We start from the raw sequence: 27,528 nt of genomic DNA on the forward strand, positions 1-27,528 counted from the left end.
ATCTAATTTCTTTCAAATGTGAGTTTGAATATTCATAAAATAGCAATTCAATGTTTCATGTTGATTTTATATTCCTATTTCAAAATCAGACCTGTAACTCAGGTGGTACAGTGAGAGCTTTCTCCTGGGCACTGAATTTAGAGGTTATTGAAAGCATTTGTAGTCTGTCAATAGTATCAAAATTACAGTTTAGCGTCTAGTGAGCAAAAAGAATTAATTAAAATAAGAAACTACTAATTAGTTCAATATCTGTAAAGAAGATACATTGCCATCTACCTTGCTGCTACATGTTAAGTACCACTGGGTCTTTCCGTGCTTGCAGCCGAAATCTACTACATGGTTTATTTCTTCCTCTGAGAATGTGATCTCTGGGAAATCAGGGACTGTGGCTTTTCTATTTGTCTGAAAAGTACTTTTTCATTCATCCTTTCATTCAAATTCTCCACCTGCCTACTTAATACGCTTCCCATTCATTCATGTTGTAGCCTATATTAGAGTTCTATGCATGTTCATGATTGTTTGAGATAGGGAAGGGGTTGCGGACACTACTGATGCTTTTCTTGGTTACAATAAGATGCTTAGTCTTAGCATATCCCTGTTCAGACCACAATCATCACTTTCAGGTTAGCTCTCAGGAGCATTTCAATATGTGTGTGTATGTGTATGTATGCATTCTATATAGAATGCATATACATACACACATATATAGACATATACACATTTTATATTTTATATATTATATATACATATTTTATATTATATATATTTCATTATAATTTTCAGAAAAGAAAATGGAGAGGTTTAACAAAGGCATGTCATGAGATTATACTGCACATGCTTATCTCATAGATTATCTGAATAATTGTCTTTTTTTCTATATCTCACTATATATGTTCATTTCAGTCAAAGAATTTATACCATAATCTCTCAAGGCTCCATAGTTTCATTAACTGTTTTGCTCTCTCTGTTGGAAGCAAGCACAATCTATTCCATAGAGGGTGTCCCCAGGGACTATTATGGGTGTAAGAAAAGCTTTTCTCAGATGAGAAACATTGTGTAATGAGGCCTTCTAAAAAAAATACCAAGTCAGTTTCTGGGATCATGCCCAAAGTCTTTCCAAAGTGTTAAGACCTGCAACAATTTCACCTGTAAGCGGCATAGTGTTTGAGAACCTAATTTGACCTAATGATGTAGATTTTGGTGGAAGAATCTCAGATTTTTTTTTATCATATGAAAAGCATATTTTAGGAATTCTGCTGATAATCTTTTTTTTTAATTTTTTGTTTTCATCACTTTGGAATGTGAGGAAAATTTGCCATAATGATTTTACACCATACTTGATTCACTTGAAGAGATTTCTTTTTCTTCCAAATGTTCTGAGGAAAGTATCTGAAAACCAAAATACAAAGGAGCAAAATATTACAACAAATTACCTGGGCACATTGTTTGTTTTCACCTAACTTTGAATCTTTGCATAGAAGGAAGGAAGGAAAGATAAATTGATATGAGTGACTTGAAGTTATAGGTTTGGGAGGGTATGGGAACTTTAGAAAAGTACAGGGTTCTTGAAGTCGGTAAACTCAGATTTAAGTTTTATGACTGACATTCATTTGCTCTTAAAATCTTGAATATAAGGATCATAGAGGCAGCTGATGCAAAGAATAGAGCACCTGGCCTGGAATCAGGAAGATCTGTGTTTGAATATGTTCTTAGGTACTAGCTGTATGATCCTGGCCAAGTTACTTAATCTTCAATTGCCTGAGTATCCCCATTATAAAGTGGGATAATAAAATGCTAACCTTACTCACCCCAGGTTGTTATGAAGATCAAATGAGATGATATTTGTAAAAGCATTTAGCACAGTGTCTGGCACATGTAGGTGCTCTATAAAGGTTTGCTCCCTTCTCCTCCCTCCCTTGCCTTCCCCCTCATAGACAATAGCTGGAAGGCCCTGAGAAGACATCTAATCACAAGTTATATAGTAGGTTGTCTTATTTTCATTTTATATTTGAGAAAACTGAAAAGCAGGAAAATTATCTGGAATACCAAAGATCATATAGATTGTAGAACATGATATGGATTCTCTAAGTCCAGAGCCAGTAATATTTCCACCATGATAAGTTGCCTCCTAAAACTCAATTTCCCCATCTGAAAAATGCTGATATCGACAATCTCTGTCCCATTAGAGTCTTGCAAATAAAGTGCTTTATAAATAATGAAGCTGTTTATGAAAAAGAATTCTGGATTTGGAGTTAAAAGAGATTTTAGAAGACATCGATCTAGCCCTTAGTTCATGCCAGGCAATATGTTAATTGCTTTACAATTGATCATTTGATCCTCATAACCACCCCAGATGGTACCTATATTATCATTCTTACTTCACAGATGAGGAAACTGAGACACATAGAGGTTAAATACTTGCCCAGAATCACAGAGCTCATCTGAAAACAGATTTGAACTTGGATCTCCCTGAGTCTTAAGTTTAGCAGTCTATTCCATTGAAATACCTGGTTCTACTGGAAACTGAGTGGATTTCCATCAATTGGAGAATGGCTGAATAAGTTATAATATATGATGTTATGGAATATTTAGTTCTATAAGAAACAATCAGCTGGATGATTTCAGAAAAGCCTGGAGAGACTTACACGAACTGATGCTGAGTGAAGCAAGTAGAACCAAAAGAACATGGTTCTTTGTTCTTTTGCAAGAACAAGATTATACAATGATCAATGTTGATGGATGTGGCTCTTTTCAACAGCAAGGTGATTCAGGCCGATTTCAATGATCTTGTGAGGGAGAGAGCCATTTGCATCCAGAAAAAGTACAGTGGGGACTTAGTGTAGACTACAACATAGTATTTTCACTTTTATGTTATTTGCTTGCATTTTGTTTTTTCTATTTTTTTTCCTTTTTGATCTAATCTTTCTTGTGTAGCATGATAATTGTGGAAATATGTACAGAAGAATTGCACATGTTTAACATATATTGGATTACTTGGTATCTAGGGGAGAGGTGGGGGAGGGAGAAAAAATTGGAACACAAAGTTTTGCAAGGGGGAATATTGAAAACTATGTTTTGAAGATAAGAAGTTTATATAAAAAAGAAACACCCACTTCTACAGTCATTAACAGCTAGTTATTAGAAAACCAGCAAACCTAATAGTTAAGAAGTTCATAACCAAAAGGCTGACTCCAAGTGTGTGTTGTTTGTCTGCAGTTCCTCTGCAAACTATCTTAATATCCTTCTACTTTCTAGAGTTTATAAGAATGAAATCTTTATTAGTGGAAGGTATAAAGATAGTGGTAAATTTGAGACTTTTTGAAGAACTATAGTAAGAAAAGTGTATGAGTGTGTGTGTGTGTGTGTGTATAATATATATTTTAAAAGTCATTCCATTCCTAGCAATGTTCCGAACAATGATTTATTATTCAGCTGTAATATATCATGCCTCTGCTACTTCAAATTGATTTATCGTGTATCTATTCTTCGCACATCTCTGCAAACAGACACCCAGAACATACATACTCTGATTTGTCAATGCCAAGTTGCTAATCAAAGAATCCTAGAGATGTGAGAGGTCTTGAGAGCATGTGGTGTAAGGCCTTTTCCTGTCAGAAGGCAAATGTCTAAATCATCCCTGGTCTATTCCTAGAGATTATCAGAGAAGAAGATGCCATTATCTACTTCAGTTACCTTTGTCATCTGATTTGTTATCTTGACAATTAAATTTTCTACTTTGTGCCCAACCAACATACCAGCCTTTCTCCTACTTGAGAATCTCTATCTTTATCTCTGTCTCTCTCTCTTTCTCTCTGTCTCTCTCTCTCTCTTTCTCTCTCTCTCTCTCTCTCTCTCTCTCTCTCTCTCTCTCTCTCTCTCTCTCTCTCTCACTTTGACACACACTAACACACTTAATTTTCTATTCCATATTGAATATAGCAACAAATCTTACTTTTAGCTTCCTCTTCCTTTGACAGCAGATAGATCATTCAATAGTACATTGTCTATGCCTGAGAGTCAAGAATGAAGATGCTATAATTTCTTTGAGTTGGTAATATCAAGTGTTATATTATCTAGATGGATTATTTTTTATTGTTTGGGAGTGTTTTTAAATTTTTGTTCATTTTTGTTTTGTTTGTTGTTTTTTAGTTATTTTTGGTTTTGTACTAAACAAAATACAGGAATAAATTTTATCTTTAACCTTCTCTTCTCCAGATCTTTGCCTTTTAAAATGTATCTTCCATATCTTGAATCATGTCTCTCATTCTTCTGTGAATCTTCTTCCATGTCTGTCTCAACTTTGTAAGGTTTAGTAACTCAAACTAAAAAAAGAATATCATTATATAGACTGGTGGTTCCTGCCTCAAAGTTCAAATAAAAGACCATTTCCCCAGATTCACATTTCTTACATGTTTTGAATACTGTCCTATTCCTTCTGACCTTTTCCCCAAAAGTAAAATACATACATATATATGTATATACACACACACACACACACACACACACACACATTCATGTATAATGTGCTTTTAAACATGTCAGCTTATGGTTTTCTCTTCTTTAATTGTGCATCACCAGTATTTCACCCTGGATTTTTGGATTTTTCTGCTTTCTTGTTTGTTTTTAGATATGACTTTGGCCTATCTCTATTAAATTTTATCTCTTTATTTTTGTAAGACACTTCTTGGAGCTCTCCAGTTTTATTTTGTGGTGTAGGAGGTAGTGTATTGGATTTCAAGTCAGGAAGACTTAAATTTGAAATCTTCCTCAAATATTTCCTTAGATGTGTGAATGGACACCATGCATGATGTCCATTATTGAATGTATTTGAACCTTAGCATCCTCATTGTAAAATGGGAATGATAATAATATCAACTTTAAAGGATAGCTGTGGAGAATCCAAGAGAGGGTATATATAGTGTTTTGGAATTCCATAAAACTCTACAGAAACTTTTGTCAATATTATTGTTATGGATATTTTATACAGTGTTTTAAAGTTTATAAAGCAATTTAACATGAACTATCTCATTTGTTCTTCCTCATGATCTTACGAAACAGATATTATAGCTATTATCACTATTTTCAAAAGAGAAAATTGGGTCCTAGTTGTGTGAAATGACTACCCTCCAGTCACATAGCTAGAAAGTAAATTGGTATTCAAACACAGGTCCACCTCACTCAATGCCCTATATGCTATTTTCTGTGTTATGCTATATCTTGGTATATTAACAAAACTGCCTCATTTCTGTGGCTCAGAATAATTTTTTTCTGGACTTTCATTAAGAATAGTATAAGGAAAAAGAAAATGGAAAGAAAAAGAAAAATCCCCTTTGTCGGTCTTATGAAGTAGGGAATTTTGGAAACGGGAGGAAGTGTGATGCTGTAGAAATCTTGCTGGGTTAGACATCAGAGAATGTCATGTAATTCTCTCTCAATTATTAGCCCTGTGACTCTCTATGTCTCAACTTCTTTCTCTATAAATTGAGGATGTAGAACAGAATATTTCTGAGATGGCCCTTCTTACTTTGTAACAAGGACTCTATAAGACTTGACACTTTCTCTCCTATAAATAGTATGCAATAAATAGTTAATCAGGTAAACATGTAAGTGTTTTACTGTGTATCAGACACTGGGCTAAGTGCCCAGGATACAAAGAAATGTATTTTTTGTTTTGTTTTTTGTTCATTTTATTTTGTTATTGTTGTTTAATTGTCACATTCTGTGGAAGAGACAGCATGTAATTTATTTATTTAATTTTTAGCAAAGGTACATACAAGATACACACAGAATTGGAAATTGATTAGTAAACCAAAAGGGAAGTAGGGAAGGCAAATGAAGACCCACAGAATGTTGCTTGACCAAGGGGGAAAAAAATCAAACTATCCAATATGAGCAGAGGAAAGACTTATTGAGTTAACAAGTTAGATTGAGAAAAAATGGGAGTGTAATAATAGTAATAATAATCAGTTTTAATACTTTAAAGTTTACAAAAAGCTTTGCAAATATTTTATGTGATCTTTGTAAGAACATTAAAAAGCAGATTTTATTATTCACATCTTCCAGATGAGAAAGGTGAAGCAGAGAAATGTTCAGTGACTTTTCCAAACTCCCACTACTAGTAAATGTCTGAAGCAGGATTTGAATTGGGGTCTTCAGAATTCTATCTAATAGGCCATCTAGTTTCTTCATAAATCAATTCCTATCTGTAAAGGGCTGAAACTCTTAAAAGGTGTGCTTGAATCAGACAAGGGAGCACTTAAGGCTAATTACCTATTGAACAATGACTATTAGCATATGTTTGGAATTGCTCTTCTCTCAATTAATGCTGACTGAATGTTTGGGTTAAGAGAATTGTAGGTAAGGATCAGAGGGTGGAGTGAGAGAGGCAAGAGAACTTCACTTTGCAGCAGGACCAGGAGAAGGGAGGTTGGTGGTGAGCTTGTGGCAATTTGTCTGTCTCCTTCACTTCTCCTTCAGAAGACCAAGGACTTTTGCTTATCCTGACTCTGACTAATCCTGAGGCTTCCAGGGGGATAGTCCACACTTTATACTATCCAAGTTTCTTAAGGTACTCTCAACAACTAAAGGGATCAAATATTGCAGAGGGAATCTCCAGATAATGAGTTTCAGTAGAATAGCTCAGGACTGAGGTTTAGACCAGCCCTCCCCATTCCCAATCCCTAGAATGGCCAATGTCTTTGGGAAATTATGAATCATACGAGACATGGAATTTTCTTATTCTGATTCAAAAATTTCAGTTTATTTCTTCTAGTATGTCTTCTGTGAAGCAATGTGGTATTTGCAAGTAGGGAATTGGAGTCAGTCTACTCTACCTTCCCAATTCTGGGAAATTTCCCAAGGGTTTGAGGGAGGAAATTGAAATCTGACATCCCTGAAAGATACATGGAGCTCTCAGGGCCATAGACATCTCTGCCAGTGAGCCACAGTGGAAAGAATATCAGCTTTCATTAAGAAACTTATATTTGGAGTCTGATAGGAATTTCAGACTTACTACTTATGCCCATGTGATCTTGTTCAATTCATTTTCCCATTGTGGACTCCAGATGTGGTTTAGATCAACTCATATCTAGCATCTTGTACAATTTTAATAGTCAATGAAAATTATTTTTTTGGGCACCACTGTGTATCTATGGTGGATGCAGAGCTGGTTCCAGAGTAAATAAAATCTGGGTTTCAATGCCATCTCCAATACAAGCTTACCATGGGACCAAAAGTAGGTAGGTAATTGTGCCTCTGAATTAAAAAATAATGAACACACCTGAGTTGGTAAAGAGAGTTCCCCTGTCCAAGAACTTCCTATGCCAATGAAGTCATACCCAGTATGCAGCCTAACAATTACAAAGCACTTTAAGGTTTGTGCATTACTTTGTATAATTTTCTCATTTGAGTTTCAGAATAGCCCTGCAAGGAAGCCAATAGGTAGAGATGATGCTTAACCCCTATTATCACTCCCACTTACCTAGAAGAAGAGACTGAGGCTAAGTGAATTTAGGTCATTTGACCACTGTCACACAGCTAGTAAACATGAGAAGTAGAATGGCAACCCTGGCCTTTCAAAAACTCCCCCCACCACTACCATAATCACCACCACACCCACAACATTGGATTTGTTTGTTTCCCCTTCATTCCATTATACTTCCACTTATGCCTAAAGCATAAATTTTACAGACATAAACGCAATTCTGAATGACAGAGAGCTCAAAATTTGGCTCATAGGGAAAGACTTAGTCTTTTGTTACAGTCGTAAATTGATTCAGTCTTATAAGATCAAAAGTGTATATACAGAATGGATTTTAATAAACATAGATGGTTCTGAAAAGGGACTACTGCAAAAGACAGACTTTAACTCAGAGGTTATTTTGTCCTTAGGAATTTCCCTGTTAAAAATGGAAAGAGGAGTTATTGTCTTTCAAATATCTTCAAACTTCAATGGAATGCCACATTCAAACTGTCAAGTAGGAATACCAAATATAAAATACAAAATACAAAAAATATTCCTTTGCTCATAGTAGGCCATTTGGAAATGCTTTGGGAAATAAATTTCTCAGTTCCCCTGATGCATTTGGCATCAAAGCTTCAGAAAAAGTCATACTCATTTATTTTAAATGAGCTCAGTTAAATCACCTTTTCAAGATGTGCATGAATGCCTGCAATAAGTGGGTCTGCTCCTCTTTGGTGGAAATATTTTTTTATGAAAAAGGGAATCTAATTTGGAGGAATTTTTCTGTGTAAGATCTCAAAAAACTTGAGTCACAGATAATTATGGTCGTCTGGGATATTAGAGAGTTCCTGCTTCCAGGCCTGGAACAGGCCTCAGAAGTCAATGAGGCTGACCCCAAAATTTTCTCTATAAGAATACTGAGGTCCAGGGACATCAGCATTTTCCCAAGATTACCTGGCTACTAAGAATGAATTGGGACTTGAAATTAGATCCTCTAAATCCAGAGCCAGAATTGTTTCTACTAGACTACCTATTTTTCAAACATGATAGTCTCAGGTCCCCTTTATACCTCTTAAAAATTATTGAAGATGCACTAAAAAATCTTTAGTTTATGTAGATTATATCTATAAATACTTATTCTATGAGAAATTATTACATTCTCCCCAGAGAATTTTTAAAACTGTTAAACCATGCTATTACATTTTCTGTCTTCTAGGACAAGTATTCTTAACTTGAAGTCTGTCATTTTATGTATATATAAATACACACCCATACATACACAGAGACACACATACACACACAGTGAGAAAGACAGAGAGACAGAAAAAGACAGAGATTGGTACTTAAATGTAATTAGCTTCATTTGAAATTCTCAGTATTTTAGTCAATATATTTTTAAACATTTTATTCCCTTTTTTTTAAAGTGCTCTTTCTGAGGAGTTCATAGACCTCACTGAGCCATGTAACCCTCCCCAACAGCAACAACAACAACAACAACAAAAATCAAGAACTCTTTACCTATTCTAACTCCATCTTTGAATAGATGAAGAAACTGAGGTTCAGTCAAAAACGTGTTTTTTTTTAAATTAATCACAATTATGAATAAGTATTGTGCTCTATAGAACATCAAACAAAGAAAAAAAAAGAGAGATCCTAAGGAGCTTACAGGTTCCACTAGAGGTGGTAGAAGAAAGGATGGGAATGCAATTTTTTTACTCACATTGGTCAGTTTATTGTTGTTATTGTTCAGTTGTGTCCAGTCCGTGGCAGAGATACTGGAGTGATTTGCCATTTCCTTCTCCAGCTCATTTTATAGATGAGGAAACTGAGACAGAATGCCAGAGTCACATAGCTAGTAAGGGTCTGAGATAAGAGGGGATTTGAACTCACAAAGATAAATCTTCTGCTTCTAAGTTCACTGCTCTATCCACTGTACCATCTAGATAATTGAAGTACAGAGAAAGCATTATTCCCTCAGGGGATGAGACAGGGAAGGATTCCTATAGGAAGTGACACAGGATTTTGAGTGTTCAGTGAATCTAAGATGGAGACAATTTATAAGACCTTTTAATGTGTAAGGACCTAGTGACTCATTCAAAATCTTACTTCATCAAAATCTTACTTGTCCAAAAATAATAGTATAGACAGCAACCAAATCTCCTATTCTTTCTAATCCTTTGGGATTTCACAGATCATGCTGCCTTCCTATTAATAAGGCTCCATAAAATAATATGCAGGTGTGCATGTGCAGACTTTTTTTTGGTTGATGCAGGTGAATGAACAGCCTTTGTCTCTAAAATGTGTTAAGTTGATGATTGGTGGTCCAGCTCCCAAAGCCCTAGAGGATAGAATGATCAGGGATAGGAACCATTGTTTCACACTGATTTCACAAGAGTCAAATTCAGCTTAATGAAAGGATATTGATCATGGTGACAGTGGATACCCCAAGATGGTGAAACATTTTGTATTTATCATTCTTTGGGTTTTAATTTTCTTCTTCTCCCATTAAGATTGTCTTTAACAAGAAATAAAACAGTACATTTTAAGCAAAGTTTTGGCCCTGAACTTAGTCTAATATTATAGTCAAAATAAACTGTGTTTCTTTCTCATTCCAATGGAGAATAATTTCTGGGATACTGAATCCTAAACCAATGGAGTTGGTACTTGGTTGCTTGAAATCATTTTATTATTGGCTAAAGGACATGACAAGACTCCCAGAGTCAAGGGCACATAATGAAGAGAGCTGGTCCCCAAATAGTGGCAGCTTGCTTATTCTGACAATAAAGTAAGCCAGAAGGAGTGCCCACCTGGACGGTAGGTTATGGCAGAAGATGTAACAATTACGGTGGCTACTATGACCCCCATTTCAAAGATCTAATTTAAACCCAATCACCATTATTTTTGAGGGCTAAAGTTGGAATCATATATAGACTAGGCACATCCACAGATGTCCCCTAACCCTCTATATTAACTGGCAGTCAGCCTGCATAAAATAGTTTGCTTTATAAATTTGATGGGGTAGTCATATGCTGCCATCAATGGTGTGCCACTACTGGAAGATAGCAGAGTTATGAGGGGAGGGGGTGTCAAGAGTTCATTTATCACTTATGAGAGCCAATAAAATAAGCACAGTACTAAAAGTAAGGAGACAAGAAAATTAAAGGAAAACAAGTTCTGGAATCTGGACTATATTTTCTTTTTTTAAAAGTGAGAATTAAAAAAATATATATTTTCTTGGAAATCTGTATTGTGGGTCTCTGAAAATATGTACTGTATTAGAGGCTCCTTGTACCTGGGATGACCAATATATAATGGAGAGAGGATGCTCTAGCAGCTTCCTTGGATCCTCATTGCCTTAAGAATAAAACCCCCTTTGTTGGACCACAAAGCTCTTTACAATTCAGTTTCAGCTTCCCAGCTGTCATAAATTGCTGTTCTTCCTGTTCTCTGGCATAATTTCACTTCTTCACTCACTTCTTTAATTCTTTCTCTTCTCTGAGCATTTGAGAAGATTCTCTCCCATATTAAAAACAAGCTTAATAGACACCAAATGAATTATTGGACTCAGATTAGAATCAGAATGGAAACAGTATAGAATCAAAAAGTATGAGTTTGAATAATGGTTCTAATGCTCACTGGAAATGTGATTTAACTTCTCAAGTAACAGTCAACATAGTATAATAAGAAAGGCACTAATAATAATAGTTAACTTATAATAACGTGATAAGGTCCTAGACACTGTGCTAAGTGTTTTACAATTATTATCTCATTTGTTCCTCACAACACCTATAGAAGGTACATATTATGATGCTTATTATAAAAACGAAGAAACTAAGGCAAATGAATTCATTGCCTAGAGTCATACAGCTAGTAAGTATTTAAAGCTAGATTTGAACTCAGTTCTTCCTGATTCTTGGCCAAGAATTGTATGTACTTTGCCACCTACATTCAAGTAGGGGATCAAGAAATCTGCATTCAAATTTTTACTCTAGCATAGGAAAATTGGAGAAATCACATAGCTCCCTAGACTTGAGTTTCTCCATTCTTATAATAAGTGGGTTGAATCAACTGGTCTCTGAGGCTCTCCCAGTTCTACATTTGTAATCTTAGAATTATTTCCCTCTATTAGTTTAAGATTTTACAATTTCCCTCAGTTTACATATTTCTACTATTTGGATCATTTCCTGAGAAGTTGAGTAAAAATTTGAAAGAAGAATTTTACTATCATCAACCAAGTGTCCAGCACATATGGCCTTTCCAAGGAATAATTGGGTGCTGTAGCAGTAATATTTTGAGATATAGGTTTCCAGAGGCTCCCCTACCAAAGATCTCATAATATTTTGATTTCATAACCATGCACATAAAATTCATTTCTAAAGTACATGTTTCAAATTATTTCCCTGCTCCAAAATGAGCCAATTCACCATATGCTCTCGTCTGAAATTTTGAGAATCATGTTAATATGAAGGTGATAAACCATGGGCTATTGCAAAAAAAAATAAGGAAGAAGTGAATTTTGTACTAACAGCATGCTTTTTCTGTTGTATGAAGGTAAGTATCTATAATGCCAATCACTTTTGTATACCTTAGAACAGTGATAGATAGCACTAAACTACAGAGATGTCAAATGGAATTATAAGGAATATAAAAGAAGCCTAACAGGGAAAGGATAATTGAGATCTTGTTCTTAGCATCATTGAAAACACTTGATAGTTTCCCAAATGCAATCTAATCTTCTCACCTTCTCTTCTTCCATTTTGGTTGTTTCTCTTCTGTCTGTAATGCATGCACAATATTCATTCAGTGATGGACAAACTCAATAACTGGTTATCAAACTGGCTACCATAATTTGAATAATAGTCATTCTTCATGGATTTGGTTTTTCATATTTGGAATGTTGGGGTAATGTCTTCTGAGAATATATAGATTGGGAAGGGTCTAATCCAATCATTCCAGGTTTTCTGAACTTAACTCCCATGATTCCACTTACATCTTCTCTTTCCTGCTTTTTAGTACCACTTTAATGAATTGTCTTTCCCCATTGAATGTAATTTCCACAAGGGAAGAGAATGTATTTCATTTGCTTCTTTTAACCTCTCTAGTACTTAGCATAGTATTAATGAATACTGGTTGATTATTACCAGCCAGAATTATAAACAAAATAATAGGGTGGGGGGCTCTTCAAATTTTAAGAGTAAATAGCAATAGATAGAGGACCTCTATGTTATAAAGATACTTATGGAATAAAGACCACAAGACCTACAGACCTTGGTCAAACTTTTTATGGAGGATATTTTGGATAGAATAATCAAGAATCACACAGAATAAAAAAGTATGGGCATTTGTGACTTGTTCTTTTGGAAGGAGCAATCAAACTGTTGAGACTATGATCCCATTAAAGTGTTAGATGTTTAAGTAGAAGAAATGGAAGTAGTCATTAGCAGTGGAAGGGCTAGCCATATTACTGCTGTCACTAGATATAATTGATTTAACCATGGAGAAAAAGAACTGACTCTAGTAAACATTTTATTTGCTATAGGAGAGGAGGCCATTATGTGGTAACTTGAAGCCTCCCATTCCATAAGCTTTCTGATTACACAGATAATGTGATGCCCAGCTAAAAAAGGCAAGATACGGTGGTGACATGGTGGATAGAGAGCATTGCTCTTGGATTTGGGAGGCCCTGAGTTTGGATCATTCCTCCCATATTTATCATATGTGTGATCCTGAGCAATAATAGAAATTCTCACATACTCTTTCCTCATTTGGAAAATTATAATAACAGTGTCTACTTCACAGAGTTGACTTGAGGATCAATTGAAATAATATATGTAAAACTCTCTAAAATTCTATTAAAATATAAGCTATCATTTTTAATGTCTATTAAAGTATCTTAGTATTGAAATTGTGTAGTCAGATTATATCCATGACAGCATACCTGCTAGCTAAAATTGTATGCTCAATCCTTTTTTTTTTTAACCTTGTCCCCTATTTTCAGTTGTACAAATTGGTGATTTTATCAGATAAGCAATATTTTTTTTGAGAATTTAGAGTCTTAGAAAGTTGCTCTAGGGCAGTGAGATTGTTTGATTCGCCCAGAGTCATACAAGCAGGATGGGTAATAAGCAAGACTTGAACCCTGATCTTCCCAACTGAGACCATCTTTCTGTCCAATATCCCTCCCCCCCCCCCCATTGCTGCTCTGTAGCCTGAGGCACGTCAGATGGCCTCAGACAGTAATAGGATGGGAATTCAGCTTCAAAGCAAACTTTGATGGAGAAATATCAGTCACGTACCATCTGTTCCCTCCACAAGAGCAATGAGGTAAAACTGCAGCAGGAGGGATTCAGATTAGACAAACAAAATCATCCCAAAATGAGTTTGCAAGATCCCATTCCTCTGGTCCTCCTCCCTAGAGGGATATTTAAAAAGTAATAGAGAAAATACCAGCCATGCTTTAAACATAATGCTGCTTGTGCTTAATTCAGGCTCCATAATTTATTCCAGGAGATTTTTCTTTGTTTAACGCAGGTCCTTCCTGTATTGAGCACCCCTTTTGTTCTTCCGTCTGTCCAAATGGAGCACAGCTGCTCACTGTCTCTCAAATAATAGCCTTCCATCTATCTTACTATGGTGCTGTCCTTAGAGTTCCCCATATGTGGTCTCTCCTTGAAGTAGAAATCTCCTTAGACCAAGTATCTTTGAAAGACTCACTCGGACAGGGTCAAATTGACCACCCATCAATTGAATACAGCCTGAATAATAGCAAAGTTCTTATTTGGATTACTCAACATCATGTTAAGTATGGAATGAGTGTTCAGTACTGAGTAGTGATGAAATGTGTTAGCAACAGAGGTAGAAAAGCATAGTGGAGAGATCACTAGGTCTGCCATCAGAGGATCTGTTACTTAAGACCTATGTGACCATAAAAGATGAGGACTGGGAAAAATGACCTTTAGACTCTCTCTCAACTAACAATCTATGATTCCATGACTTTTCTGGTTTCTGTTTCCTCATCTGAAAAAAATGAATAAATTAGATCAGATGATGTCTCTGTTAAGGTAGCACTCTGGGGGAACATCGAGACACTATGGAAGACAATGTCAGTAGTGACAGAGCAGCTCTTGACCTAGAATGAAGCAGTTCTTCCTCCTCATTTCAGGTCTATATAATCAAATTGTAAATTGTAGCCTGGATGTGTAGCCTTGTGAGAGATTCTTAATTTTTTTTTTTTACTTTATACTCATGACTATCTTTGGTCTATAGCAGGTATATATATATATATATATATATGTGTGTTATATGTATATACATATGTGTGTAAGTATATATGTGTATGTGTATATATGCATGCATATATATGTATGTATGTTTATGTGTTTATGTATTTGTGTGTGTGTGTGTGTGTGTATGTGTATGAAAGTGTGACAATATTTGTGCTAAACTCAAATGACCCAACCAGCTAAGACCTCTAAATTTCATTTGTGTGGTAGAAGAAACCTTGGGATCTCACCACCACTCAGGAGCATAAACCAGCAGCAGAGGTTTTTCCTTTGATCAGGGATGGAGAGGAGAACCATCATTTAGTAGCTGCTTATGATGGCCAATTATGCCTCTAATCTAGGTGTTCAACCTCATTTCAATCATCACGAACAACCCAAACGTGATATTTGTACCTTTCGAATTTTAGTGCTCTAAATTGGCTCCACTCTAGTTACGACTCTGGCTGCACTATTACTATTTGTTTCCATTTCCCACACTTCCATTTTCACATACTTGGTTTGAAACTGGATTCTACTTTCCTGGTCCTTGAGTTACAGCCATGTCTCTTATTACATATCTGAAATATTTAGACAGCAATTAACACTACAATACAGCATATTAATTACTGGTTCTTTCCTTTTAAAGCAATCCACCGGCAGTCTCTAAAGAGGTCTACAAGTAGCTCTGCTGCAGCATACACATTTGTGTGTTTTTACAGATAAGTCCATTATATAGAGTCATTCATGTAGAATAAATGGGAAGCAAAAATAGGATTTATTAGTGTAGAGCCCCTCAGGGCTGTACACAACACAGGAAAATCCAATTAGAACTGCAGGGAGTTGGTTCAATCTCTTAATCGGCACTACAGCTCTACAGATTAATATTATTGCCCACTATTTAAACTTTATTACTCCATTTTTCTGTCTGTAGTCCTTTGCTTTGCCAACCCACCTTGGAAAGATGGCAAGCAGAGCCATATAATAGTTTTTACGGCCTTGGCTTCAGTGCCGCTTGTTGGTGTGAAGGATCAGTCTCTTCTGGAAATGATGAGGTGAGGACGCAGGCGACACTCAGGTTTGTTTTATACGCCGGAGTGGAGGGCTGTTTGCGCTGAATGCTAATCAGGAGACCATCAGAGCATCCTGCCAGCTTCCAGTGACTGACAACAGAATTTATAAGACTAATTTTCCTAGAGAATGGTGCTTGTAAAACCAGAGACAGACTGAGCTAGCTATGAAAGAAAGGACTAGGTGTCAGAGATGGTCATGGGTTCCAGTTTGGACTGGGACACTAAGTAACCTTAGGTCAAACACTTGACTTCACTGGCTTTACTATCAGGCCATATAACTGACTGAAAGCTGGTCTCCTCAGAAGAACAAATATTGTTCCCAAGTAAGCCAGGTTTTTGTTGTGAGGGGACCTTCAGATTTTTTTTTCACCTGAAAAAAGCCATCAGATATTCGGGGGGTAGCTATCCATGATTATTCTATTAGCTTAAATTATGGTTCTTTTCATTGATGGGTTGTTAAATATATGTATCAAAGACTGATGCAGTCTACTTGATTTCATGGTACATTAACTTAGCCAGAATGCATTTATTATATTTAAAACCTGTTAGGCAGGTAGCTGCAGTCAAAAACAAGATTGTATAATTTAGTTCCCCTCTACCTTATATTAAAAAGTGTTTTGAATACAAAAGATCACTAGGGGTCAAAGCACACTCTTTTACTTTATATGGGAACTCTGTGGGCATCAGGGACTCTAATCAGAGCTTCAGAAAATGGATGAATAGGACTCTTTGGAACAAAATCAATGCGTGTGTTATTTCATGCAGTAAACAGATGTAAGAAGTGGCTTGTGAGACAAATCCCATCTTATTTCCCAACATACATTTTCCTCACCCACTTGAGCATTTTGAGAATAAAAGCTACTGTGTTGGGTACATATGCAGCTTTTGTGAATTGGCCCATAGTCAGCCCAATAAATGGACTTAGTCACATCAAGTTATTTGAAGCTGCTATAGGTAGAGTCATATCATATTTATGTATGTGTATATATGTAGATACATATATGTGTGTGTGAGTGTATAGACATACACATATATCACACACATACACACACACACACACGCGCACATACACAACACACACTTTATTTCCTAAGACAACTAGGGCCATTGTGTTAGGCTTGCAGTCAGAAAAACTACCTCTGACTTTCCTAGCTATATGACTCTGAGCAAGACTGCTGCCCAACTAAGTGCTTTCATCTCTAAAATGGGCATGATAATAGCAAATACCTCAAAGGGTTATCATTAGAATCATGTGAGATAACATATATAAAGTGCTTTATAAACCTTAAAGCACAGTGCAAATGTTTGCTATTATTATTTTATTTGATATTGTTCCTATGGTGAGTATTTTTCCCATGCTAAAAAGTAGTTCTTGACTTTTTAAATTTCTTTGCCTAATTCTCCACTCATAAATAAAAATAATTTCTGCACCATGACTAGGATGTCTGATCTCAGACTCCACCCAGTGTTATTTTTCTTGTGCTCATCACAACTGAATTTCCACCTCATTCATAAAAGGCTTCTGAAGTGATCAGAGTACAACTGAATTCCATAACTATGCCCCTAACCTATCTATCAGCTAGACGATTTCTCCCATATTCTTTCTACATTCTTCTTTTTTTGAGACAATGAAGATTAAGTGACTCGCCCACAGTCATACAACTAATAAGTGTTTGAGGCCAGATTTTCCTGACTTCAGGAACAGTGCTCTATCCACTGTGCTATGTAACTTTCTTAGCTAATTAGTTGCCTAGGTTTATTCTACTTACCCCTTCTAGTCTTAATCTTTCTCCTTAAAACAGAAAATCCTATTGATGTGTCACAGCTGTCTACACGTACTCTCATTGAATATACTCCCTCTCTTTTGACAATAATTTCTTATAAAACTCTGATAGCTGGTTTATGTATAACACTTAAGGGATCAAAAAGTAAGTTGCATACATTATCTCAATGTTCACAATAATCCTGAGAGGGGGATTTTATATTTACTATTTTTAACCATTTGACAGAAGAAACTGAGGCATAAAGAAAAATATGACTGTTTGAAAAAGATCTAAGGTTTTTAGTGTACGGCAAGATTAATATGAGGTTAAAGTAGAACCAAAAAAAGCAACTTAGCAATGGGTTTGAGATCTGTCAGTTATTCTCAACCTGTTCTAGCCAATCAACTGAAATAGTTTATCAGGGTATGGTCTCTGTATTAGAGTTTCCTGGAGTCAGAGGTGAGAAATTGGTGACAGGTGGATCCCTGAAGTGGATAAACAGCCCTGAAAAGGGATCGACAAGTCTTCATTGATAATTTAATCCTCCCTTAACACCCTAATAACACTAGTATTAATGAAATAAGATATATGATAAGTTTTTCCAACTTGAAAGCACCATATGAATATATATATATATATATATATATAATATATATATATATATATATATATATATATATATATATATATATAATTATTACTGTTCTTATATTTTCTTTATTTATGTCCTGGCAGGACAGATAGTCCAGATGAACAGAACTTTGAATTTAGTGTGTCCTTCCACTCTGGGAAAATACATCCAGCCTTTCCCTCTAATTCTGAGAAATGCTCCCAAGAAATATGCCAGTGGTATGAAGGATTCCATCCTTCAGGACCCTGAACTATACATGTATTATCAATTGATTCTTGTAATAACTATATAGACAGAGACCCCTGAAGTTCTTCCTATTTCTTGTTTGGATTTTTACTGAAGTAAATTCCCACCTTTTGGACTCTCATTTTGTTAGTCAATGAAAGGACAGACCAGGTGTGATCCAACCAATAAGAGTTCAAAGTCATGATCAATGGCCATAATTTGATTCATAAGAAGTAAATATCTTAGATTCAGGTCAATTGCATTAGCAAATTGCATTTGATTTTTTGTTGTTATTTAATCCAGAATTAATCCTGTCACCCAATTAAGAAATTAAACCAGCAACTTGTTAAGTAATGGGTGCAATCTAGCATACAAAATAAAAATGTAACATTGTCCTCATCGTGCATATAATCTACTTAAAAAATCATCAGCCACTCAGAAGAAAATAACACATAAATTAAAAAACAAACAAAACCTGAATACCATTATTTCAGAACTAAGATAAGAAAAACATTTAAAACTTGTTAAGGACAATAAACTATGAATCAATAGAATCTGTGGATTATGGAAAGGGAAAACAAAAACAACAAAGAAAAACCCCTATTCTTCAAATATCCAGGTTACAATGATGAATTTTTAAAATTCAACAGTGAAAAGAAAAAAAAAAGCTTTCAAATAAAAAAGAAAAGGCATTTTTTAAGGTATGGGGTTAGTCTATATTCATTGAGGTTGCCTTGAAAATAAGGATTCTAAGTAGCTCAACCAGGCACACAGATACTTTTATTTATTTAGTTGTGTTTTTATTCTGTATCTAAGCCTCCCTTTCTTTTAGACTAGATGTGAAACAACTCAAGAAGGATATAAAATAATTCTCTGAAATAAGAGTCTCTGAAATGAGAGACTCTGAAATAGAGAACCCATTGTACATCTTCAGTAAATACTTGTTGACTGAATGATTAGTTTTGATTAAAGAGGGATTTAGGGTTCAGAGGGAAGTCACAAACATCAACTGAAGCCTTGTGAAACAGCTCTAGTCCATTCATCAAATATTTAGTGCCTTCAATGTGGGGACATTGTATCAGACACTATTGGGGTGAGGCTAAAGAGAATGGGAGCATGTTGTACAGCAAAGAGAACAGAAGGATAACTTAATAAGGGTATTCAAATACGTTCATTGTACAGAAAATAATGAGCATCTGTTCTTCTAGAGATAAAGCAAGAAGAAAGGGACAAATTGCTTCATACCATGCCTGTGTTGGACGAGATGTGAATTGGAAAGTCTCATTAGCAGTCAGGGGATATAGAGCTGGAAGGCATCTCTCTTATTGATCACCTGGCCCAACCCTCTTTTTTATAGTTGAGAAAACTATGGCCCAGAGGTTGAATGATTTGCCCAATAACATATAAGTAGTGGTTGACGGAGCTGGAAATTAAGCCCACATCTTCTGTCTCTATAGTGATCTTTCTCCATAGTTGGCCAACTGGATTCTTTATTCCATTTTTAGAATTCTCATCCACCTATCCAAAGAGATTCCACAAATTCTCATCTAGTTTTGGTTGATTATAAGGTTAGTGATGAATAACTTCTAAAATGAATCACATTTTACACTGAGATTTTCACACTCATCTTGACTTTTACATGAGGATTGTGATCTCCTTCCAGAAATCACTAGGATTGAAAAGACACGGCCATTTAATATGAATGTTTGTAACTCAGAGCAGAAAACTGTCCTCCTTAGTATCAGCTGAGTTTCCTTGACAGTCTCAAAGCCCTAGCTTCATCCGGAGCCTTTCAACTTTTTTTTTAGGAGTAGGGCTAAATTTCCCTAACTTTCTTAGACTAGAAATTCAAATCATGGACCCAGTCCTACAACTGTTCAACACAAGACAACTAACTTGTTCCATTTGCCATCACCCTTCCTTAGTGAGACTGATCTTTTTTTTCTCCTTACTTTATAACCCCAGGGAGCCACCATATTGGTACTAAATTTATTACAAACACTAGATCAGCTTAATCCATTGCTGCTCAAAAATGTGGCCTTCCTCATATGTATCCTATAGATGAGTATAGGAAAAGAGAACAGGAAAAACATATAGTCAGCTTACCATTCTTGTAGAAAGTACTAGGCTTCTGGATATGCCAATGGCAGTGATACTCACAAGGCCAAACGTCTTTGGATCCCTGGTTTTCATCTATATTCCTTTACTCTCAAAAAACTCTTCTAGGACTTTCAAGGACAACGTCAAGATTAGGTCCTACTGTCCCACCCTGTCTATGATCCTTGGAAGGAAGAAGTCATAAATAGAGGGTATAATTTACCCAGTAGTTATTGTTTTAATCTGATATCTCATTGATTAATTGATTGTATAGATGAGTTTGGGAAAAGATACTACAAATCATTTTGCGTGGGATAGAAAAGTTCTAGTTTCTATTTGACTGGTGTGAGATAGTCAGGTGATGCAATAATTAGAGTTCTCGGCCTAGAGTCAGATTGAGTTCAAATTTGTCCTCATATTGGCTGGGCTGTGTGATCCTCAGCAACTCACCTCTCTCTGCCTCAGTTTCTTTATCCACAGAAGGATAATAATAACATCTACTCCTAGGGTTATTGTAAGAACCAAATGAGATAAGGTATATAAGATACTTTGTAAATCTCACAGTGCTCTGTAAATGCTAGGCTGTTATCAAAAGTAATGATCCTCTCCTCATTCAGGTGAAATATATCTATTTGTGAGCATCCATTTCCCAGTCTTTTCCCTCTGTGATCCATCTTTCATGCAGCTACCATAGTAATCTTTCTTAAGTGCAATGAGTCCATATAGATTTATTAAGGACCTAAATGCTCTGGATACAAAGAGAAGAGACAGCTCCTCTCCTGAAGGAGCTCACAATCTAATGAAGAAAGAGAACACCAAAGAAGAACCTGAGAAAAGGAAGGAAGGGAAGAAGGGGGTTCAGGGTCAGAGATACCAGGGAGGTGTGAGTGTCAGGGTTGATGTAATCAATAAGGATGAGATGCCAGGCTAGATGATGTCTGTAATCTGGGTGGGAAATGATGTACAGATCCTACAATGTCCTTCCTCTCAATTTGGTTTCATTGTACTACCCCTCACACAATGGAGATGTATCAATGACTTTTTTTTTATTTCCTGTAGAATTAAGAATTAAATATTTGTCTAATCTAAAATCCATTTCTAAGCTTATCCTTTTGGGAAGGAGGGATGAATCAAGCATAAGAGGACTTTCTAAAGGAAATTGCATTTATGTTGAAAATTGGGGTGAAAAATAATCAGGATTCAGTGACTTAGCCATGTTCACACAGTGAAAAATACCTCTAAATGCTTTCTCCCTTCCAGGAAGAAAAGACATGGATGAAGACAAAATTAATTTTCTTTTGAAATGTTGATTGAAAACTGAAATTAGATTAGAGATTAAAAATATGTCTGAAATTATTAGGGGAATATAAGAATATGACTTTGTCCATGAGGTCCCTCATGTTGTAATACACTCTCTACTTCCCTCTTCTACATTTCTCATTAAAGTCAGAGCATAGCTGAACTGCCATTCCTTAAGAAAAGTCCTTTCTGAATCTCTGTGGATACCTCAGGACACCCATAATTATCAGCACACTTTCCTCCTATAAAATTGCTTTTAGCACATTTTCCATTGATTTATCTGTGTGCTTATTGTATTCTCCTGTTAAAAAAAAATAATGTCCTTGAGATCTTTCCTTTCTGCCTTTTTTTGACCTCACAATTTGCACAGAACTTTGAGCAAAGTGAATATTTAATTAATACTTGTTGGAAACAGTTGGACTGGAAAGGGAACAGTGGTTAAGGATGGGAATGAGATTTGTCCTCAAGTATTTCTTTATTTCCTAAACCTTTGAATTTTTGTCAATATCAGTGTTATTTAAATTTGAAAAGTAACACAATTAAAAAAGAGTAGTTTCATCCTTTAAAACAAATTTCAGGATGAAATATATTATGAGAACATTGAGTTTTTATTTCACTAAAGGTCGACTAGATTGGACAACACATTTCCATATAATTTTCTCCTCCCACTCGGTATTTTATGTTCTGAAAAGAAACAAAAGCTGAGGTTCAGTCCAACCCAAGAGAGTTAATTATCTCTGATATCATCCAAATCTTCCCTAAATGGTAATTACAGAAGTGATGATTGGAATACTTTTTTTCTAGCACTGAAATTCTTCAGGATTACAGCTAGGAAACAGTTTGGAACAGAGAGGGATATGATCAATTTCTAAATGAAGTCACAAATTGGGCCTTAGAAAGAAGAGGTAACCATTAATTATTTTCCTGGGGTTACAGAGTTTTCCTGATCATCATCTATCTTTCAGACAGTGGGAGGTCCTAGATTTGCTGAGTCCTGACTACTATCAAGAGTATGGCTAAAGGAGAAATTACTGAAGGAAGATTTTTTGGTCATTAAGAGATTACTTTAATATAATCTTAAACCTAAGGATGTCTGGATCTGTAATCTAGAGATGGCTAACCTCTAACTTCTGAAGAATTTTGACTTGCTATTAGGAACAATATCCAAGAAGTAGCATTAAGCAAAGGGTAGTATGGAGGAAGAGACTGTCAACCTTTGAAACAAATAGACTTCATTTCATACCCTCTGGACGAGTTGTAGGACTTAGAGTCTCTCAGTAATCTAAGAAACTTCTGAAGACTGTAGGTTAAACATCAGTTTCTAATTCACTTTAGTAGAAGGAATTCCCTCACCAATGGAATCATAGCTGTATACCATGTAAGAGTCAGAGCTCCTTTTGGTTGAGGTCTACAGTAAGTGAGAATACTGATAAAGTGGTTGGATGCTATTGATACACAGATGAAAAACCAGATACTATGTATTTATTATGTACTTTAAAAACATTATTCAAAAGAGAGAGTTGTATACTAGAGAAAGAGAATCAGGAAGTCTTTCATCAGACACAAACTGGCCATGAGTCCAAAGGAAAGTATTAGGAGAGTTGTGAAGCTGAATTGATGAAAGGAGGTGGCAAACTAGAACTCAATTATGACTATAAAATTATTGGTATGAACCAAAAACGGACAACAAAAAATCCTGTACTATCCAGTAATCTTTTTAATAACACTAAAATTAAAGTTCCACTTTAGAAAACATTCCTCAGTCAATATCCCAACCATTCTCACCACGATTATGTTCCTTCTGTCCAGAGATTATGGATAAATGTTTAACAATTGGCTCTCCGGGGGTGGGGAATGTACATACTACATGCTTTTCAGTTTAATCTACATTATCATTATTATTAACATTTCTCCTCATCACTTTTTTTTAATTCTAGAAGTCTAGAATACTCTTCCCAAAATTCTGATTTGAACATTTGCTAATTTCCAAGGTTTAAATGCTAAAAATGAACATTTAACAATAAGCTTTCACTACCAGTTTGATCTAGCTCCAATAAATCCTTATTTCTTTTTATATTGACATTCCATTCCATTAACTAAGTGATTTCTTTCCCATTTGTCCTGGGGAGTCAATATGTTTTCAAAAGACTGAATTGTGAAATTCCATTTCTTCCTTAGTACTCTGAAGTTGAGAGCAGATTAAAGATGCAAACAAAGTTCACAAGTTTTATCTTTTAGAATATTAAACATACCTAGATCAAAGCTACTAAAAAATGTAACAAGTGAAATAATTAATTACACTTGACTTTGTAAAGGCGGTTGACTATTGTATGTGTGTGCCTGTCTTCAAGCCTTATATATTCTTTATATAGCCCTCCCAAAATATATGAAAAATCAATGCTAACTGAATGACTTCCTATGTGATGATTGGAAAATCTTCAACTTGAATTAGTATTCCAAAGAATCACTCAGTTAAACCAGAAGTTGGAAAAAATAAAGACTTTTGGGATTATACACGCATACACACACACACACACACACACACACACACACACACACACTAAACCATTAGTGGACCTGTTTTGTCTACTTGATGATTATCAGGTAAAACCTCAGAGTTGTTTTAATTTTGATTTCTCTTGTTAATATGAAACATTGCATGTGTGTTTATATCTTGGAGTTCTTTTGAAATTTGTTTTTATTTTTGATAATTTACTTGAGAGAATGTATCCATTTGAATAAAAGCTAGTTTTAAATTTTATCAGCTCTTATATTGTAATGTAAGACAGTAATTATCGAAACTATACTCACACAATGAAAAGAAATCAAAAAGTATTGAATTGCACCTCCTCATTGTACAAAGAAGAAAACTAAGATACAAAATAGAAAGGAATTTCCCAGAGGTCACACAAGGTCAAGAGTTAAATCAGAACCAAGATTAAAATCCAGGTCCCACAGTTAGAAATCCAATAGTCATACATTAAGCCAATGAGATATATAGGGAAAAGATGCACATAGTTTTGGTTATTTCCCATCTATTGGTCAAACCCTTGGCAAAAACAATAAATAGTTGTGTGCATTAGGGATGTTGCCTTCTTTCTCTGATCTCAATGCAAGAGACTAGTAGTGACATTATTGTGTCAAAGGGGCAACACAGTTTATTGATTTTTAAAGTATACTTCAAAATTGCTTTCTATAATGTTTGGATCAATTCATAACTTCACTCTTAATCCATTAGTGGACCTGTTTTGTCTGTTTTACAATGATTAGGTGGAATCTCAGAATGTTTTAATTCTTGGAACAAGAGGTTTGGCAATTGTTAATGCTGTAAAGTTACCCATGTATATATCCTGTAAATTAAAGGCTATTAAAAAAAAAAGAATGTTTTAATTTTAATTTTTCTTAGTAATATGAAACATTTTGTATAAGTTCATAGCTTGGAATTCTTTTGAAAATAATTTGTTCCTATTTTTGACTATTTATTTGGGAGAATGTATCCATTTGAATAAAAACTAGCTTTAAACTTTTTCAGATCTTAGACTGTATTATAAGACAGTAATTATCAAAAAGTAAAATCTAAAAAATAGAAAAGTATATTAATAGAATAGAATAAACTTACAATTTACAACAACAAATAAAATAATAATCTTTTATTTGACACGAGTAAAGACTTTAGATTTAGGGATAAGAATTTATTATTTGGTAAAAAAAAATTGGGAAAAATGGAAAGCAGCGTAGCAGAAACCAGGTTAGAACCAATATCTCACAGCACTCTTTTCTAAGAAAAGGTCTAAAAGAAAACATTGCATAGATATAAAGAAATTTTGCAAGAAAATTAGAAGAGCATAGAAAGTATTATAGGAATTATGGAGAGGTGAACAATTTATGAGTAAACCAGAGGTAAAGAGCAAAGTTAGGTATAAGATGGATAATTTCAATTACATTAAATTAAAAAGCTTTTGTACAAATAAAACAAATGGAACCAAGTTTAGAAGGGAAGCAGAAAATTGGAGGGGAAATTTTATAGACAGTTTATCAGGTAAAGGTTTCCTATCTAAAAAATATAAAGAAATTTATAAAATCTTTATTTGAATATGTCACTTCCTAATTGATAAAGGTCAAAGGATTTGAATAGGTAGTTTTCCAATGAAGAAATATAAAACAATTTATAGCCATATGAAAAAATTCTCTAAACTATTATTGCTTAAAGAATGCAGATTAAAATAGCCTTGAGATATCATTTTATGCCTACCAGGTTGGCTAAAATGATAGATGGGGAAAATGTTGGAGAGGATGTGGAAAATTTAGGACACTAATTCATTGCTGGTAGAATTGTGATTGATCCAACCATTTTTGGAAACTGATGTGGAATAATACCAGAGAGTTATTAAACTGCACTTTGACCCAGCAATAGCACTGCTTTGTCTATTTCCAAAGATAGTTGGTGTAAAAAGGCAAAGAACATATATGTTCTAAAATGTTTATAACAAATATCTTTGTGGTGGCAAAGAACTAGAAATTTCAGTGAAGCTCATCAATTGGGGAAAGACTGGAATATGATTGTCATTGAGTACTACTGTGTTATCAGAAATGTGTGAGCTCAGTGATTTTTTTTAATATAAAAAGACAAGAAATAAAGAGTGAAATGAAGAGAACATTATATACAGTAAGAGGAATACTGTGTTAAGAAGGACTTTGAGCAAATAAGTTATTTATCTATTATTATAAATAACCAAATTAACTATAGAAGACATATAAAGAAAGATATCTGCATTCAAAGAAAGAAATTATAAATAGAAGTATGTATAGAATAATTTTAAGTGTATATAGCTATTTGTGTCTAATGATAGCCATCTCTAAAGTTTCCTTCTTCAGACTAAAATATGCAATGTGCATTCTGTCATCTTTATTTTTAAAACATTATAAGGGAAAAACAAAACAAAGTACAAGTCAGAAATGAGTTAACAGTCATTAAGAAATAATGTCACATTCTATTTTTTTATTAAGTGTTTTATTTTTCTAGTTATACATGTATATTAAATTTTTAAATACATCATTTCTTTATGAATCATGTTGGGAGAGAAAAAAAAACAGAACAAAAGGGAAAAACCATGAGAGAGAAAAAAAAGAAAAAAGAAATGAAGGTAGCATGTGTTGATTTACAGTTAATCTCCATAGTTCTCTTTCTGGATGCAATGACATTTTCTATCCAAAGTTTATTGGGATTGCCTTGGGTCACTGAACCACTGAAACAAACCAAATCTTTTATAATTGATATCACACAATCTTGCTGTTACTGTGTACAATGTACTCCTGGTTCTGCCTATTTAATTCAACATCAGTTCATGTAAATATTCTCACCCTTTCTAAAATCAACTTGCTCATTTTGCATAGAACAAAAAAAGTCATTATCTCCATATACGAAAACTTATTCAGCCATTCCCCAAATGATGGACATCTAACCATTTTTCAGTTCTTATATACCCCACAAAGAGCTGCTACAAACATTTTTTGCACATGTGGGTCCTTTTCCTTCCATGATTTCCTTGGGATACAGATAATATCACATACTAAACAAATCATTTAATATCATTGTTACCACAGAGATCATTTAGGCCAAAAATTCCACCTATGACTATAGATGCTTTCATATATTAATTCAAAAAAGGAAATAATAGATGGTTTTAAATACAGAAATAAATGTGGATAGAGCACATAG

The 27,528-nt window shown here is 34.8% G+C and overlaps 1 protein-coding gene and 1 long non-coding RNA gene across 6 annotated transcripts in view; one reads left to right on the forward strand and one right to left on the reverse strand.

Moving 5' to 3' along the window:
• The window catches only part of NLGN1 (neuroligin 1), a 1,046,258-nt gene that overhangs the window by 968,237 nt on the left and 50,493 nt on the right, over positions 1 to 27,528 (forward strand). The gene's annotated exons all lie outside the window — the stretch shown is intronic.
• On the reverse strand, positions 1,248 to 19,997 carry LOC116422968. The gene is made up of 3 exons (XR_004233459.1): positions 19,659 to 19,997; positions 4,202 to 4,322; positions 1,248 to 1,389 (listed from the first exon to the last, which is right to left on the reverse strand). It is a non-coding gene; the product is annotated as an uncharacterized LOC116422968 (long non-coding RNA).

The sequence above is a fragment of the Sarcophilus harrisii genome, chromosome 3 (assembly GCF_902635505.1).
Source record: "Sarcophilus harrisii chromosome 3, mSarHar1.11, whole genome shotgun sequence".
In the NCBI taxonomy this organism is placed as follows: domain Eukaryota; kingdom Metazoa; phylum Chordata; class Mammalia; order Dasyuromorphia; family Dasyuridae; genus Sarcophilus; species Sarcophilus harrisii.